The sequence below is a fragment of the Plectropomus leopardus genome, chromosome 1 (assembly GCF_026936395.1).
Source record: "Plectropomus leopardus strain MGB_pleo_1.0 chromosome 1, ASM2693639v1, whole genome shotgun sequence".
Lineage (NCBI taxonomy): Eukaryota > Metazoa > Chordata > Actinopteri > Perciformes > Serranidae > Plectropomus > Plectropomus leopardus.
The window spans coordinates 43,104,897-43,124,004 of record NC_142176.1 but is presented as its reverse complement, the minus strand read 5'-3'; the positions used below and the strand labels follow the sequence as shown (position 1 = coordinate 43,124,004).

Genomic DNA, 19,108 nt, shown 5'->3' with positions numbered 1-19,108 from the left:
AATTTTAACAAAGAGTTTAAAGAGTAATAGTGTCTGAAGTTTCAGGGAGTATTTCATGACATTTACATATCAGATTTGACCTTGTCCTTGTATGAGCTATAAACAATTCAGCTTCACCACAGTAAGTAAGTCATACTGGATGGAGGATGCTTTAAATTTGAGCTGTGGGAGGTATCACCCAAGCACACAAAATTGCAAATACTTTTTAAAGAAATTTGTAGATTTGTCATTCCTATGTACACACACAAAAAAAGATAAATTTAAGTGATTTAAGATTTAGATTTTTAAATTTAAGATTCCGGACAGAGGCTTTAAGTTTCAAAGTGAAATGAAGTTGGCCTGTTTATGGCAAGGCTAGTGGAGGTGGGACTGCAGAGTACCATGATGGTGGATATCAGTGGTCCAGCAGTGGGAGCCACCAACAAGGGAGTTTGCATGGCAAATGTTCAGCTTTATGGTCCTGATACCTGCAGCAAACACACATTTTGTGTTAGTATTTCCCACGCAAATGTGGAAGATCCAAAATAAGTTGAAATTTATCTTAAATGATGCAAAACAAAAGAAGATTTGAATATACAGGTGCACCAAGGCTCTCAAACATTTTGTGAATGGTGTTTTCATTGGCTTCAACCATAACATGCTTCTTATCCAACATCAGGACATTCATGGACAGCCATTTAGAGGCCATCCATAGTGGGTAATCCACAAAGAAAAAAATATTAAATGTTTTGGTTATGTAAGAAGAGATAAGTTTCAGTACCCACCATCAGGCATCAGAGGTGGCGGTGGTTTCACAATAGTCCAGCCAACCTTCTTGAACATGTCAATCTGAGGATAAATGTCAAAGATAAGCAGGGACCATCAAGTTAAAGCATCATTCCACAAGAGTGAAGCAAAGGATAACTGAGAAATGAATGCCAGCCTTCTCCCGTCCTGCAGTACCTAGTGACATGGATGATCAGTGTTTGACAGCACCAGTCCTGGCCCAATGATGTTAAAAGTGCCATCAATGTGCATGTGGTTCCCTCTTACTTCTGCTAATCCTTATGTTAAAGCATTTTTTAAAATCTGTTTTTAAAGGTGCTATATAAATAAAATTATTATTATTATTATTATTATTATTATCATTATTATTATTATCATTATTATTATTATTATTACACGTTGTTGAATTATTATTTCAAGTAGTTGGGATGTTCTGTATTTGGACTTCGTTAAAGTTATGAGGAAAACCCAGACTGTAGACAGGTTTCCATTGGAGATTTGCATAAAACTTAAGTTATATTTTCAAAATGTCCATAAAACACAGTTGTGAGATGACGGGGTTCCACTGACTGATGTTCTATGACTTCTCCTCTGGTGATAACGTTCCAAGAAGCATGGTGATAGATGTTCAAAACGTTAGCTGCTTTATTTCTTTTTGCAGCCACCACACTAGCCGTCATTATTTCCAATCCAAGGCCACGTAGGCCTGTTATGGAGCCATAATGGAAAGGCAAGTCCTTTATACATGTGAGCGACCACGTGTGAGGAATTTCTGGGAGGTGATAGTCCACGATTTCACAAAGGAATTGTGGATTTAAAACTTCCGGATGATCCGCTCTCTTTTAAACTCAACTCTTTTAAAGAGTTGTGTGATGCAATAACACCTCTTGTAGCGCCTGTTGTATCATGCGCATAGGCAAGCGCATAGCCATAGCATCATGTGACCTAGAAAAGCCAGAAAATTGTTTCCATTGCAGTTTTGTCAAATATGGCTTTTTAAAATTACCTGAAATACCACCTCATGCAAGTGTAAAAACGTTTTTTTGCAATAAATGGGATTTTTTTCCCCCCCGAAATTTACATGTTTCAATTAGGCATATTTTAAGTTCACAATTTCAGTTTTTGCAATTTAAGGGAAAATGGAAATGTGTTAGACAGTTTTATTTTTTCACACACAACCATGTCACTGACAATAACATGGTGCTTACAGACCTTTCTCCAGAGTTGACACGTAAAGTGCTGTGTAGATAGGTCTGGCTACGTGAGACTTGTCATCGACAGCTTAACAATAGCAAAAATATATCTTCTCTTTCATTCTGCATGTTGCAATAGACGTTTATAGACGATTATAGACCTCAGAATTTGTACCATGGCTGCTTAACGAAAAGTAACCTCTCATATCAGAGAGCATACAGACACAAAGGTTTGACAGTCTTCATACCTGACCTCTGGACAAAAATATCCCTCTCAACAGGCATGAAGTCGGCAGCATCAAAGCAGGGCTTGTGCTCTGTGGTCACAAACCTCCCCTCGGCAGCCAGCCTCTGTCTGTCCTCCACTGTACTGATTGGGTAGTCCTGACAGAAACCATGCAATAAAAAATTACATTCTAACAATTAATAAGCAATATACACTTGTCAATATCTTGTCATTTACAGGGCAATAAACAGCACATGGCAAACAGTTCAGTTCCACACATAATCACAAACCTACACTGAACACTTGAACATTTAAGATAAGGCCTCACTTGATCATACAGCTCGTTGGCCATGGTGGGTTTAGGTGCAGCGTTCCTTCTAGCACCCTTTCTGAAGTACTCCTTCAGAGGTCTTGTAAACTTGAAACTCCAGGTCATAGGGGGCTGAATAATCTTATTCCCCACAACCAAAAGGATGTCTCTGGGCATGGCACCATACATTCCTACAACAGACAGCATAATATGACTCCAGAGTTAGTCTTTTGATCCAAAGGTGAGCCTGCATAACACTGAATGTAGGTACAGGGGAACAACATCTGAAGTTATTGAAGAAGAGGGTAACAATCGGGATCTTACTGTCATGATTTCTAACTACTGGGTACCTATTCTATTGCTACTGTTACTATTTGGTGTGGGAGGGTTAAGTGATGCAGAACTCACTCCTCCATCTTTCCTGAAACCATCAGATTTTTGCCCACGTTTATGGTATAAAAGTATAGGTGCCCAGTAGTTAGGTTATACAATAACTACAATATGAATTCTCCAAAACATCCAGATTATTACGTTTTGCTTTGCACTTACATACTGCTGCACTTCTTTAAAATGTTGTATTTTCCTTAATTTTATGCATGCTATACACTCTAATGTTGGCTTTATTTTAATTAATATCATCTCAACAGGTTTTATTTTCCATCTTATGGTATGCATTATGTACAATCCATTTTTATCCTTATTTTTATCTTACTTTTACAAGTATTATCAAATGGGTTTTCCAGTCTATTCCAATCTTATTTTATTTTTACATGCAGGTTTTATTATGCTTGCTGCATTTCTTGTATTAAAGGTGCTATACAAATAAAGCTTATTACCTTTATTGTTATTATTATAATTATTATTGTTATTATTATTGTTATTATTATTATTATTATTATTATTATTATTATTATTATTGTTGTTGTTGTTGTTGTTGTTGTTGTTGTTGTTGTTGTTGTTGTTATTGCTCAGCAGCTCACACATAACCTGTGATAATATATATATGTCCTGATATAATAGGCCTTGCCAGGGTTATATCATTATATTATTGAACTTTTTACTCAGCATGTTTTTTGTGGCATTTTAGAAAGTGTTCTTTTCTATGCTGTTGTCTGCTGGGGCCACAGCATTACTGCTGAGAATAGGAACAAGATCAATAAGTTGATCAAGATGGTGGGATCAATTATTGGCCTGACTCCTGATTCCCTGGAGTCCATCACTGAGCAGAGAACCAGAAGGAAATTCAGGAGTGTTCTGTCACAGGATGACCATGCCCTGAACTGGCCTTCATCTGTAGTGGCAGCAGCAGCCAGCTCCTAATGCCAAAGTGCTCCACCGTAAGGTTCAGGACATCATTTGTGCCCGCAGCTGTTTTTTAACAAACAATATTGATGTACTGTCCTTTCTTAATCATCCTTGTATTTATTGTGTTTATTGATTCAGAGTCTGTAGGTATTTTGTTGTTATTGTCTGCTTACTGTTTACATGACGGTTTTTAGCACTTGTGCAACCTTGCATGACACCCCTCCCCTTTGACTATCGACCTTGTTGGTCTGTAGTGACTGTTGTTGTTTTTGTTGTTGTTGTTTTTGCAGTGGAGCTATGTGCTTCTGTTTTATATATATATTTATGGTAAGTTAATAGTAATGGCTGTGACATAAATAGAGGCCCAGTGAAGTAAAAAGTAGCCTACAAATTTTTTCTCTGAAATATGTTGGAGTAGAAGTATACAGCTGCAGAAAACAGAAAGTAAAGAACCTCAAAATCATACTGACCTAGAGTAAACTATCTGTGTGTTTAAGCGTTTTCATGGATTATTGGCTTTGAGCTGAACTACTTTATACACACATTTTAGAAATCATTTTGATATTGAGTAAAAAAGCTTATCTGTTGCTTTTTCTATTTCTTTACCTGATGATATGAAGTCTGGAGTTTTGTTTTCCAAGGATCAGTCAATGGGTTCTGGCCTCCTGACTGTGATGCCCTTGTGACGTAGAATATTGCATAATTCCTCAATCTCTGCAACAGATTTTTTAAAGTGGTTGTTAGGAAAAGACTTGCCCCCATGCTTCTGGTAGGAGGGCCAATACTTTTCCCGTGTTAACCTGTTGAGAGGTTCACAATATCACAATATCAGGTTAATCTCATTGTATGAGTCAGTTCAGGCATAATTTCACAATTTTTATGCTCTTTTTGGTTGGAAACCAACACAGTAGTGGCTCACAAATGCGCATCACGTAATGTGGTATGAAGGGATCATCTTGACATTATAGCTTACTTTAACTTCAACAATGAAGGGATTCACATGGGCATTTTGAGCACGACCCACAATCACCTCCTCAAGAGGGTACCATCCATTATACGTAGCTGGCTGCAGACAGGACTTTCTTGCTGCGCAGACTCACTAACATTAACTGCAGGGTGTGGCTGTGCAGCTGTTGCAGTGGAAGTGCTCTGGAAGGCCGTCTGCACAAATGCATTCAACGCCCAGCCCAACTGAGGAAGGAAGAAAATTGAGCATTACTTTTTTAAATAGGTAAATTGGGACCAAAAAATTAAGCTACAATGAGTCATTTTTCTGTAGTAAAACCAGCATGTTACTAGGACACCAGGTGCCATAAAATCATGACTGATGCAATTGTGTGCCACATTTTTAGTATTCTTGTCACATAAACAATATTAAAGATGATGCAGGGAGTCCAATAAGCCACAACAGTCCAAAAACAATGTGACCAGTGATGACATGTTTAGCTGCACGCCATGATTCAACCACCGGTTGTCAAGGTGGTGTCCAGCAAACAATGTGGGCTTCGAAGATAATTGGCATTCTTTTTGGGGAAAACCTAGTCTTATCCGGAGGGATATCCATCCCACTTAGGATGGAGCCGCTCTTCTCTCTAAGAATCTGGCCCATTTATTAGAGGCCCAAAGCCATGACGATCCAGAGTTGGGACCAGGGGGCAGAGTCGCAGTCTTACTCGATTCTCTTTGCTTCCTCTAGCACAGTCACATACCCATAATGTTATAAAAATGGTGTCTATCCCCCGACAACTTAATGTGTTTAAATCTAAAATAAACAAATTGGGAGTTGTACAAGAAAATCTCATAAAAATTAATACATCTGCTGTCAAAGAGAATCATAACAGGATAATTAATTGTGGACTTTTGAACATTAGATCCTTATCAACCAAGGCTCTTTTAGTCACTGATTTAATATTGGATGACCTTATTGATTTATTATGCCTCACTGAGACCTGGCTTTGTCCTGATGAGTACGTTAGCCTGAATGAATCCACTCCTCTTTGTCATATAAATAGTCACGTTGCTCGAGACACTGGCCGAGGAGGGGGAGTCGCTGCTATTTTTGATTCAAGCTTCATCCTAAAGCTAAGCTAAATTATAGATGATTTGAGAGCCTTTTTCTTAGTCGCTTCACCCATCCTGGAAAACTATACAGCCCATTCTAATTGTTATAGTGTACCGTGCCCCCAGCCCATACTCTCAAGTTTAGTGCTTAAATCAGACAAAGTAATTCTTGTAGGGGATTTTATGGGTTTTCATGTGGATATTAATGGTAATAGCCTTAGTTCTGCTTTCTCCACACTTTTGGATTCTATTTGGCTTCAGTCAGTGTGTACATAAACCCATCCACCGCTACAATCACACCCTCGATCTAGTCCTTGCATACGGCATCGATATTGAAGATTTATTAGTCTTTCCTGAGATTCCTGCTTTGTCAGACCATTATTTAATAACTTTCAATATTTTATTACTTGACTACAAGCCTCTCATTAAGAGTTACTATTCTAGATTTCTGGTGGTGCAGTAGCTGAATTTAAGGAATTGATTCTTTCTGCACTGATCTCATTACCATGTCTCACAATGACTGAGGATGCTTTTACTGATTTAAGTCATCCTAAAATGGATTGTGTTGTTTATAGTGCTACTGGCTCATTGCGATCAGCTCTCGACTTGCACCTTTCAAGAAGAAAATAATGAAACAAAGAAAATTAGCTCCATGGTTTAACCCCCAGATCTTTGTGACATTTGAAAGAAATTGGCATTCAACCAACCTGGAAGAGTCCCGTTTAGTCTGGCTGGACAGTCTTAAAATGTATAGAAAGGCCCTCCGCCATGCCAGAGCAAACTATAACTCATTATTAATTGAGGAAAATAAAAACATTTCCAGGTTTCTTTTCAGCACCGTTGATAGGCTGATTCAGAGTCACAGCTTTATAGAGTCTTGTATTCCTTCGGCCCTCAGCAGTGACGACTTTATGAGTTTCTTTAATGATAAAATTATAACTATTTAAAATAAAATCCATTACCCCTTGTCCTTAACTGACCCGACCCGGACACAGGTAGCTTGAATATGGCTGCAAGGCCTGGAATATATTTGGACTGTTTTCCCACCATTGACCTTCACCGACTCTTTTATTTGATTTCCGCATCCAAGCCATCAACATGCCTGTTAGACCCCATCCCAAATAGGCTACTTAAGGAAGTTTTACCTTTAATAGACAATTCTTTATTAGATACTGTATAATCAATGCGTCTTTATTAACGGGCCATGTACCTCAGTCTTTTAAACTAGCTGTCATTAAACCCTTCTAAAGAAGCCCACTCTCGATCCTGAGAACTATAGACCAATATCTAATCTCCCCTTTATTTCTAAAATCCTTGAGAAGGTGGTAGCTCATCAACTTTGTGACTTTCTCCAAGATAATTGTTTATTCAAGGACTTTCAGACACGTTAAGAGTTCATAAAGACAGAGACAGTACTAGTAAAAACTACTACAACAACATGCAGCGACTTATTGATTGCCTCTGATAAAGATCTGGTCTCTGTCTTAATCCTATTAGATGTCAGTGCCATATTTGACAACAGACTGTAACACTTCATTGATCTTAATAGAACGGCACTAAGCTGGTTTAAATCATACTTATCAGATCGTTCCAAGTTTGTTCACATCAATGATCAATCCTCCGTGCATACTAAGGTCTGCTTAGTAGCTTAGTGCCACAAGGTTCTGTACTTGGACCAATCCTTTTTCCCTAGGCAACATAATTAGAAATTGCTCTCTAAATTTCCATCATCACCATATGCTGATGATACGCAACTGTATCTATCTATGAAACCAGATGAAACTGATCAGTTATCTAGACTTCAAACATGTCTCAAGGACATAAAGCCTGGATGAGCTGTAATTTCTTAATGTTAAATTCAGACAAAACAAAGTTATTGTTCTTGGTCCCAAACACCTCAGAAACTTTTCTAAGGATGTAATTTCTCTAGCTGGCATTACCTTGAAAAATTAGTACATGCATTTGTTACTTCTAGGCTGGATTACTGTAACTCCCTATTATTCGGTTAATAATAATCATAACGCTAACTCCGTTGCCTCTCAAGAGCATTCCTGCTCCCTTGTTTCCTAGTTTTCTCGGATCCTGGCTGCTATCTTGGCTGCGCCTCATCACAGTGATAGCTGTGCTGGTGCTGTGACCCTGCCTTTGGTCACGCTCGTACTGTAGCTGCACTGATACTGTACACCTGGCTCGCCCTGATCTGGTCTTGGTTTTGCCGTTGCTGTAGTCCCGTCTGAAGCTATGCCTGTGTTGTGGGTCATGGTTGTGCCAATGCCGTGATCGTGCTTGATGCAACCTTCTACTGCCATTATTATGAGCCACCCCTCCACTATCAATTTACGCATGGGACTCTTATCGACACCCACAATATTATCATAGAATGCCATTTAGTAATTTTACACCTATCGTTATTGTAATATGACATGTTTGTTTCCATTATTGCTGTGCATCTCTCCGCCTCTCTCTTTCTCTTTCCTTTTTGTCATAATTGTTAGTTACGACATCTATTGCACATCTGTCCGTCCTGGAAGAGGGATCTCTCATCATCCTCTTCCGCTCTTCCTGAGGATTCTTCCTTTTTTTCCCCCCATTACAGATGTTCTTTTTTGTGAGTTTTTCCTTAGGTGATGTGAGGGTCTAAGGGCAGAGGGATGTCGTATGCTGTAAAACCCTCTGAGGCAAACCATGATTTGTGAAAATGGGCTTTATAAATAAAACTGACTTGACTTGACCTTACTTGACTTGAATTAGCCATTACTGTTACATACATGCATGTCCATTGTAGACAAAATGGCACCAACGTAACAGGCAGCAAAAGAACAGGGACAGCATGGCCGTAAAGTTAAACAATACTTTTAATGAGTAGCTACAGGTTACATGAGTAATTTGATGAATTAATAACTGAACTAATAAATTCATCATTTCAAAAAACAAAGAAACATAACTGTCCCATATTACTTTACCAGCGGTCCTATTTTACCTGAACATGCCACCAGAGTGAAGTCTGGGTTTGGATGTGTTTGAAGGTTTGAAGTTTTTGGGGTATTTTACTTGGCAACATATTTTCTTTATAGAAACATCACAGAGATCCTTAACAAGATCTAAGGGTAACACTTCAGGTATTATTTAAGTTTAATGAGCAGTTTTCTTCCTAATTTACAAAAAAAGTGTCTCAAATTACCCAATTTAACACTACAAAAATCAACTAACAAAAATCAACATTTAAAATAAAATTGGATTTACACTTAAATGTTTAATCAGACAAAATGAAATCAATGAACAAATTACAATAATCTTAGATGAATATAACAGCTCAGATGTAGCCTTGTGATGAAAATAACAAACATTTTCTTACTAATGTTAACTTATGTAATTTTCCACCCAATTTTTTTACTTTTTCCAAAAAAAGAAGGCTTGAAACCACCATAATACCAATCATGGCACCGATCTGACGGGCAGCGTCTGCCTCCCTGCTACCTCCACTCAGACACCCGACTCGCAACATTGTCCAATGTGTGATCAACACAGTGAAGTCAAAACAGCAGCCCAGGATCCACCTCTGAGTTTGCTCATGAATGAAGACTTTAGCTTACTGCCGACTTTATAATAGTGGATGTTGTTCAGAACTGCCCCTTGGCAGCTCTGGCTGTTTAATCTTCAGGTGTAATGACTAATTATGTGATCTGCCTAAACCTGCCTCTAAACTACACAGCTAGATTCATGATATGCCTTATCATATGCAGCTTTTATAGAACTCAGCTGTTTACATTTGTTTAAGACTTAGAATTGGGCATATTTTAGGGTGGGACAGCTTTGAGTGACAGGCTGTCTGCACATAGTGTCCCTCGCTTCTCAGATCCATTGTCACAGTAGCTACATCCATTATTTATACAGTGTTCTCAGACCCGAGGACTGAAATTTTGCAACTCCCCCCATAAACCAGATTAGTTGTAACAGAACCTGGGGTGAAATATCGAATTATGAAAGGAGTGTGACAAAAACTTTGCACATTGACAGCTTTTTATTCAACACAGGGTGAGATCATACAGGTACCTGCTTAACTGGAATATTTGGAATCATATTTCTGCATACTTATGTGGCAATGCTACGAGGGTTGAATTTATTTACAGATTTTTTTGTTAGTTAATAAGTGCCCGACAACGCCACCTAGGGGAATTTCACCCCCAGGAAATACATCAGAGGGAACCACCACTCTAATATTAACAAGGTCACCCAGGTTCGAGAGGGACCAGAGACTGAGGGATTCCAAAATAAGGTATCAAAAGGAAGTTTATTAACTATCTGTCAAAAGTTAAAAGGCTGAACAAATCTCAGTGGTGATGCAAGCAATAATATAATAATAATAATACGTGGCAAAATATTGCACAATGCTCCAGGGCACCTTAACAGGTTGGTTGAGTTGCAAATAAAGTGCATGTGCTAGGTACAGGGCTGAGGGCTCACCAGGCGAGGATGACTGAGAGGGGGAGAAGGGTCCTGATGATACACACCACACGTGAAGAAAAAAAAGAAACCACACACCATCGACTGACACCCAGGTGCACTACTGTACAGGGAGTGAGGGGACCGTCACCGCAGGGATCAGTCACTCGCCACACCAACCAAGCAGCTCCTGTCCAAGAGAGAGAGGCAGATATTAATCAAGGCAAGAGGGCAAAAAAACCAAAACTAAACCAAAAATGCCCCGACACCACACTCTGCCAGGCCCAGGAGGTCACCACCAAGGTTGATTGTGCTTCAATTGCCGCTCACACACAGTTAACCCAATCATGGACCGCGGAACGCATCTGGACAAGGGGGGGCCATAATTTGAAGTCAAGCGGGGGGGGGGGGAGACGATGCACACACACTCACACGCACACATACACACACGTATCCAACAACAAAACAAGTGCAGCTGCGCAAAAGTTACCAACACAACAACTTACATTACATTACATTAGGCCTACATGACTCACATTAGTGGTTCTTGAACTTGACGAAAAACAGTCTGCGTCGCTCACTTTGCTGGATGAATTCCTTGGCAATAGCCGTCAGGTCCACTTGTGCCAGAACATCCCTGTGTATGTGGCTGCACATGAAGTCATTAAGCCTTCTCTGTGTCATAGTTGAACGCAGGTATGTTTTGATGCGGCGAAGTGTTGAGAACGATCTTTCAGCTGATGCTGTAGTGACAGGGATCGTGAAAAACAGTTTCAACAGTTTGTGCACTTCTGACTGTAGTTCTTTGGCCACAGGGACAGCATTCATTGCTTCACTTATAAGCCTTACTGATGTTTTTTCAGACTTGGTTTGAATCCCTGATGTCTTTATGGTGTCTGGCAACATGCTCAACTGTGCACGCAGACTGTCAAAGTCAAAATCCTCTGCGTATAAGGACGTTACAGAAGACGGGAATGTCACCTGTTTGCCAGAGGCCGCTGCGACAAGCAGCTTTTCCATATCCATCACAACCCCGAAGTCGCTCTGATCAAAACGACGACTCAGTTCATTATTGAGCAAGTCCAACACCTCAAAGTATTGTTTTCTGTAATATCCTGATGGGCTCTCAAAAGCGTGCTCGGTACCCCCGCCCCCAAGCCGTTTAGGGAGTCTGCGTTGTCGGGGCAACTGTGGTCCTTCTGTCAAATCTTTGGAGGCTTCAATCACTGACTTGAAGAAGCTGTCAAATGCTTCATCTGACCTCTGTCGCTGAATAAAGGCTTGCGTTACAGTGACTGCGCTCTGGGCGTCTTGTAGCATTGTGTTAGTGGCTTGTAATGTCTTGGACAGCTGTTCAGTTGGATGGAAAACCAGATAAGCGAGGCGCAGACCAAAATAAGTGCTGAATTTCTCAAGCATGGCTAAAATGCCTCCAGCTTTTCTACCGCATTCATCATGGGATTCTTCTGAAAACTCTTCCATTGCAGTGGTGAGCACAGAGTAGTTGTCAATAACTGACTTTAAAGCGCCAGTTCTCACTGTCCATCGTGTGGGGCAAAGTGTCCGCAGGTTTTGTGTGTCGGGTTTCATTTCGTTTTTCAGTGACTGAAATGCATGGTTTCGTTTGGGAGATTGCTTTATTAGGTGTGCCACGTCATGCACAATATGCATCTCGTATCACTGTGCATTTTTTTCCAGCGTCTTGCAGGCACAAGTTTAGGCAGTGTGCCAAACAATGCACAAATATAGCTGCAGGATTTTGCAATTTAAAGCTCGCAGCGACTCCCTTCAAGTGACCTGACATGTTGGCAGCGCCGTCATAAGCCTGCCCTCTGCACAACTCTGGCAATATGTTGCACTGTCTCAAAATGTCATTTAGCACAGTGAAAATTGTGTGTGCATCTGTTTTCGGCAAAGACCCACAAAATCTTCATGCACTGTGTATGTGTCATCCACCCACCGAAGTACAGTTACAAGCTGTTCTTTGTTAGCAATGTCTCTGGTTTCATCCGCGAGTATTGTGTAATATCCATCCCTTAAAAACACAGATACAACTTTTTTACTACAGCTTTTAATCAAGTCAGAGCACAAAAGTTACCCAGGCCATGGCCCCCCTGGCCCCCCCGGTTCCGCGGTGTATGAACCCAATAAACCAAACAATAAAAAAAACAAAACTAATGCAAAAAATAACTGAATAACTAAACACAAAGTCTACAGAAAACAATGATCACAAAATCCATACACAATAAAAATGAATATCTAAGTAAACGAAAAGAAACAATAATCAACCAATGATTAAAAAGTTAACTGGCGTGGATCAGTCCTCCTAGTGCAGCTTTAAATCCTATGCTGCGTGTTACGTCCACATGATCCACACCACATACAGTGCAGGCAACACTCACGGGTCATCCAGAGGGATTTACTCCAGGCGTGCGAGACCGCACGCACACGCCGAACACACAATTATATATAAAGGAAAGAACAAAACGGAAAACAGTGGACACAAATGTAAAGAGTGGAGAGCTTGCTGCGGCGAATCCGCGACAGAGCAGGTAGACAGAACAGCAGCAGCAGCACAGCAGCCCACGTCAGAGGAGGAGCCACCTGCTATGATACAGACTAAAATTAATACGTGAATTGCAGTTCGATGGATTAAAACAATCACGCATACATACCCGTGAGTGAGGGCGCAGCGTCACAGGCAACAGGAGAGATAGCCACCAACCAACCACCTTTATAACTGCTAACAGCAAACAGAGACCAGAATCACATAACGTGTAGCCCGACAGAGCGCATGAGACACGCCAGACACAAACGAGCCAGCCTACCTGAGGGTTCCCAACGCGGTGCGCGGCTCCGAGGCCACGCACTCCCAACCCCCGGCCAGAGTACAGGCCAACTCTGCCGGAGAGCAGAAAGCACATCAGACACGGCACCAATACAAGCCAGAGACGCAGTAATAGTGTCCGAGCCTACCTGGGAAAGTGAGCAGATGAGACGCGCCGACCTACGTCTCAAGACAGCCACGTGGATCAAACTCTGCCACGCCAAACCACACTGCCGACACACACGCTCAGGTTTCCGGATGAGGTGGGAGGGCGCACATCTGAGAGGCACAGCCCTCCCCCATATATAGCTTTGGCTGGCCTCGCCCAGTACGCCGGTGGAATTGGATGATTGCTCCCAGCCCAGTGGCACTCAATGGGCGGGGAGCAAAGGAGCGAGCCTACACAGCTATCCACCTGACCCAGCACATAACTAACATGAGTGGAGACGGGCTGTGCCGTCCTGCCACACTTATCTCTTAATTTTGTCACCTGTAGCTGCAGCTTTGACTTCATGAAGATTCAGCAGACCAAACCACACAGCAATACACTTTCAGGAGTGATTTTTGGGAATAGGTAGTGAAAGAATCAATAGTAAAATGGTCCGAAAATCCGTTTTAGATGTTGGAAATTAGATTAGGGATTTTCAAGATTCAAAGACATTCATTTAAAAAAGATTTACAGTTAGATGTAGGGAGACATCATAAACAACCAATTCATCTTTTACTGACTCTAAAGCTGATAAAAACTTTGTTAGTTAAAAAAATGTTGTTTATTTTATCGGAAACAATAGCTGCCAAATCTTAAGGCATCATTTGTATTCAGAATAAGGAACATGTTCGTGTTTTGTACTTTTCTTTTCTTTCCTGTCTGCCCTATCGAAAATGTGTACAGTGTGTACATTTGTACACGGTGTATGCTTTGTCTGTAAGGAGGAAATATTTGGCATGTGAACTGCACCACTTCTTTAAACGCACAGTAAACCCTGCAGGATATAAAGTCAGATTCGTGATGAGGGAATGTCACCTTGGAAGATTTATGTTATGGAGGAAATATATACAAGGTAGAAGGTGCAAGGTAGATCTATTTGTATTTTTTTAAAACGTACTTTAAGAAAAAATGAATCTAAAATTTGTCCCTAAATCCTGCTACATCTTTTGGCATCGAAGGAGGAGTTGAGGAGTCTCACAGCCTGGGGAAAGAAGCTAGTGGTTCTGCAGTGGATACTTCTGTATCTTTTCACAGATGGCATCAGACTGTGGCTGGGGTGGCTGCTGTCTTTCAGTATCCTTTAGGCTCTGTGCAGACACCCCACTTCACCGAGTTACAGCAACATTTACGACAGCAAATACAGTTTGTGTGTGTGTGTGTGCGCGGGTGGGAAGGATCATAGGTCTACTGTTTACACACACACAGACGCAAATATACATACACACATGCGGTATACATACATACATACATGCATATATATATATATATACATATATATATATATATATATATATATATATATATATATATAATTATTATCATTATTAACCCAAGCTGGAGCTCACTGTGGTTTGGTTTTATCGATTTTTTTGTTCCTGGAAACACATTTCTATGGCACATATTCTTCATATAGTAAAACATCCATCCATCCATCCATCCATCCATCCATTTCCTTCCACTTATCCAAGGCCGGGTCACAGGGGCAATAAGCGGAACAGAGCACTCAAGACGTCCCTCTCCCCAGCAACACTTTCCAGTTCCTTCTGGGGGACACCGAGGTGTTCCCAGGTCAGAAGAGATATGTAAACCTTCAAGCGTATTCTGGGTCTGCCATGGGGCCTCCTACTAGTTGGAAGTGCCCAGAACACCTCTAATGGGAGGCGCCTAGGAGGCTTCCTGATCAGATGCCCGAACAACCTTTCGACACGAAAAAGCAGTGGCTCTATTCCCAGCCCCTCCTGGATATATGAGCTCCTCACCCTATCACTGTGGCTGATTACAGCCAGAAACACATTTCAGCCACTTGTATCCACGATCTCAATATTTCGGTCACTACCCAGAGCACATGTCTATAGGTAAGGATTGGAATGAGATGGACTAGTAAAGACAGAGAGCTTTGCCTTCCGACTCCACTCCCAACGGTCCGCTGGAGAGCCTGCATCACTGCAGACACCACATCAAACCGTCTCTCCCTCCCTACACAGAGAGGACCATCCACCATTTTCCGGCAGAGAACCATAGCCTCAGATTCGGAAGTGCTGACTCCCATTCACACCACTTCACATCCAGTAGCCTTGCAAGGGTAAAGAGCAGGTCCACTGTTCCATGACCAAGACGGAACCTGCAATGTTCCTCCTGACTAGGTCTGACTATCAGTCGGAGCCTCCTTTCCAGCACCCAGGAGTAAACTTTCCCGGGGAAGCTGAGCACTGTGATACCCCGATAATTGGAGCACATCTATCTGGTCCCCTTTTATAAAAATAGGAAACACCACCCCAGTATGCCACTCCACAGGCACGCATCATTGGACAGGTGTGTCAGCCAAGACAGCCCTACAATGTCCAGAGCCGGCAGCATCTCGGGGCGAATGTTATCCACACCAGGTGCCTTGCCGCCAAAGAGCTTCTTGACTACCTCAGCGACCTCTGCCAGGGATATGGATGAAGATTCCTCCGAGTCTTCAGACTCTGCCTCCTCTACAGAGGATGTGACAGCTGGGTTCAGGAGCTCCTCAAAGTGCTCCTTCCACCGCTCGACAATATCTCCAGTCCAAGTCAGCAAGTCTCCTTCCCTGCTGAGTACAGCCTGAGACAAGCCATGCTTTTCCGTCTCACGGTTTGCCAGAACTTCCTTGAGGTCAACCGAAGGTTTTGCTTTGGCATCGGGCTATCACAGTGCTCAGCTTCCCCGGGAAAGTTTACTCCTGGGTGCTGGAAAGGAGGCTCTGACCGATAGTCAGACCTAGTCAGGAGGAACATTGCAGGTTCCGTCTTGGTCATGGAACAGTGGACCTGGCCAACTGGTACCTGTCTGCTGCTATAGAAGACCCTTGAGCAAATAAAGCCCGAAAGGCCTCCTTCTTCAGCCGGCGGGCCTCCTTTGGTTGTTGCCACGACAGGCATTGACGATCTTCTGACCACACCTTTTAGCAGTGGCTTCTACGATAGAGATTTTGAGCATGGACCTATTTCATGTCACCAACCTCCCCCAGGATGCACGAAAAGTTCTTCCGGTGATGTGAGTTGAAGACCTGGCGGACAGGGGCCTCTACCAGATGTTCCCAGTTCAGCCTCACTACACGTTTGGGTTTACCGGGTCTGTCCGGGAGCCTTCCCCGCCACCGGATCCAACACACCACCAAGTGGTGATCAGCTGACAGCTCTGCTCCTCTCTTCACCCGGGTGTCCTAGACATATGGCCGCAGATCTGATGATATGACCACAAAGTCGATCATCGATCTTTGGCCTAGGGAGCTCTGGTACCAAGTACAATTATGAACATCCCTATGCTCAAACATGGTATTTTTTATGGACAGTCCATGACTTGCACAGAAGTCCAGTAACAAAACACCACTCGGGTTCAGATCGGGCAGGCCATTCCTCCCAATCACGCCCCTCCAGTTTTCTCCATCATTCTCCAGGTGAGCGTTGAAGTCCCCTAGGAGAACTAGACTACCAGACTACGGTCAGCGACCTCCTCCTAGTGACTTGCAACTGCATCTAGATGACCCTAACACAGTGGTGGTATGTGGTATCCCCACACCCTCCCGGCGCCTCTCACCCTGGGCAACTCGGGAAAAGGAGAGAGCCCAGCCCCTGCTTAGCGGTATGGTTCGAGAGCCAGAGCTGTGTGTGGAGGTGAGCCCAACTATATCTAGCTGGTACCGCTCCACCTCCCGCACAAGCTCTGGCTCCTTCCCCACCAGGGAGGTGACATATCATGTCCCCAGAGCTACTCTGCGAAGCCACGGGTCAGTATGCCCAGGGCCCAGCCCCTGCCTGCTGCCCAGCACACAATGCACCTGATCCCTGTCCCTGCAGGTGGTGAGTCCACACGGGGTCAGCTTCATGTTGCTCATTCGGGCTGAGCCCAGCCAGGCCCCATGAACAAAGGCCCGGCCACCTGGTGCTCCCCTTCAAGCCCCCCCCCAGGTCTGGCTTGAGGGGGGAGGGTACTCTTTCCTTGAATGGGCCGTGTAATCAGAGTCTTCGTGAATCAATACTTGTCGGGTCCCTCACCTAGGACCACCCCTTCACTGCGTTAAGGTGCCAATTCTTGGGGGGTATAGCAAAATAGAAGGGAAAAAAATCTGATTCTGGGTTAACTAAATTTTGTCCAAATATCTAGTTAGCGCATCTCTGACTCTATAGGACTGTGTACTCACCAGTGTTGTTGTTACTCACCAGTGTTTGGTGTTGGGAAAAACATGCTTGAATCAATTGAATGTTTCTTTAGAGAGAAACGGAGAGATTTATCTTGACTTCAGCTCTGCTGTCACTCACACTGACTTTCAGTAGTATTGGAGGACGTGACGTAGCAGCTCTCCTCTTGCACTGTTATTCCCCCTCTCAATGGAGCTCTGTGAGTGATGTTTTATTGCCTTGTACAGGAAAATACTTTTATGTGCTTTAAAACAAGGATATCTAACTTTTCATGCATGAAAATAAACCATACCTGGCACACAGCTCCAGTCCCATGCTTAACTTCCTCAACAGGAATTAGGGGCCAATTGTCCTGATGATGGCACTACAGTGACTGTTTAAAGTTTACAACTTTGAAAATTCATAATAATCATGTGTATGACCTACAGCTTTGCAACTTTAAGTAAACTGTAGGCCCAATTGTGAAGACACTATTGTAGTTCCAGTCTTATGCAAATGATGTAGTCAAACACACTGTTTTCATCAAAAGCTGTAAAACGAATCAAACCTACTTCCTCCAACACTGTTTTCTCAGTTTACACCAAACTTATTAGACCACATCCTCAGACTGTCACAGTTTCAAATGATCAAAAATTGAACCCACAGTGCATTGAAATGGTAGATGAAGTGTGTTTGATTTCAGCCATTATGCAGCCCATAGCAGTCAATAATAAAAAAAACAAAAACATTTTAAAGCATTGTTTTTTCCACTCATGGATCAATCAATCTTTGCAAAAAAGACATTTCAGGTGTTTTCTCTGCTTTCTAGATGAAGTATGCAAATTATCATAATTTTGTCTTGATAACTGAATTTTTGACATTCGTTTTAAATTACAATAATGACAAAGAGAGAGGGGAAGAGAGAGGGAGAGAAGGGGAGAGATGCACAACAATAACGGTAACAATAGCATGTCATATTACAGTAGTGATAGGTGTAAGATTACGAAATGCACTCTATGATAGCATGCGATGGTACGTGCAAATATTGTGTGCAAAACCAAAGCCAAGATCAAGGCGAGCCAGCGGGGACAGGATGAGAACAGCCACAGAAAGAGCACAACCAAAGGCAGGATCACAGCATCAGCACAGCCATCACCACAATCAGGCACAGCCAAGACTGCAGCCAGGATCCATGAAAACTAAGAGTCAAGGGAGCACAAATAGTCCGGAGAGGCAACGGAGTTAGCATAATGCAGCAAACAGATATGAGTGCCCCTCCCTTAGCTACCACCTTATCGTGGTGGAGGGATTTGCGTGTCCCAGTGGCTGGGCCTTTACCCACGCACAGCCCGAAGAGGCGACGTGGGACCTACTTTCTGTGGGCTCACCACCCATAGGAGGGGCCAAAGGTGAGGTGCTGTGTGAGTTGGGCGGCAGCTGAAGGCGGGGGCCTTGGCAGTCTGATCCTGGGCTGCAGAAGCTAGCTCTAAGGACCCTGAGCATGTGCGCGAGGTCGAGAAGTTCCGACTAGATATAGTCGGCCTCACCTCGACACATAGCATGGGCTCTGGAACCAGTCTTCTCGAGAGGGGTTGGACTCTCTTCTACTCTGGAGTTGCCACTGGTGA

The 19,108-nt window shown here is 42.7% G+C and overlaps 1 pseudogene; it reads right to left on the bottom strand.

The window, feature by feature from the left end:
* Positions 1–9: 9 nt before the first annotated feature.
* On the bottom strand, positions 10–9,365 carry LOC121942254 (glycine amidinotransferase, mitochondrial-like; annotated as a pseudogene).
* Positions 9,366–19,108: the final 9,743 nt, after the last annotated feature.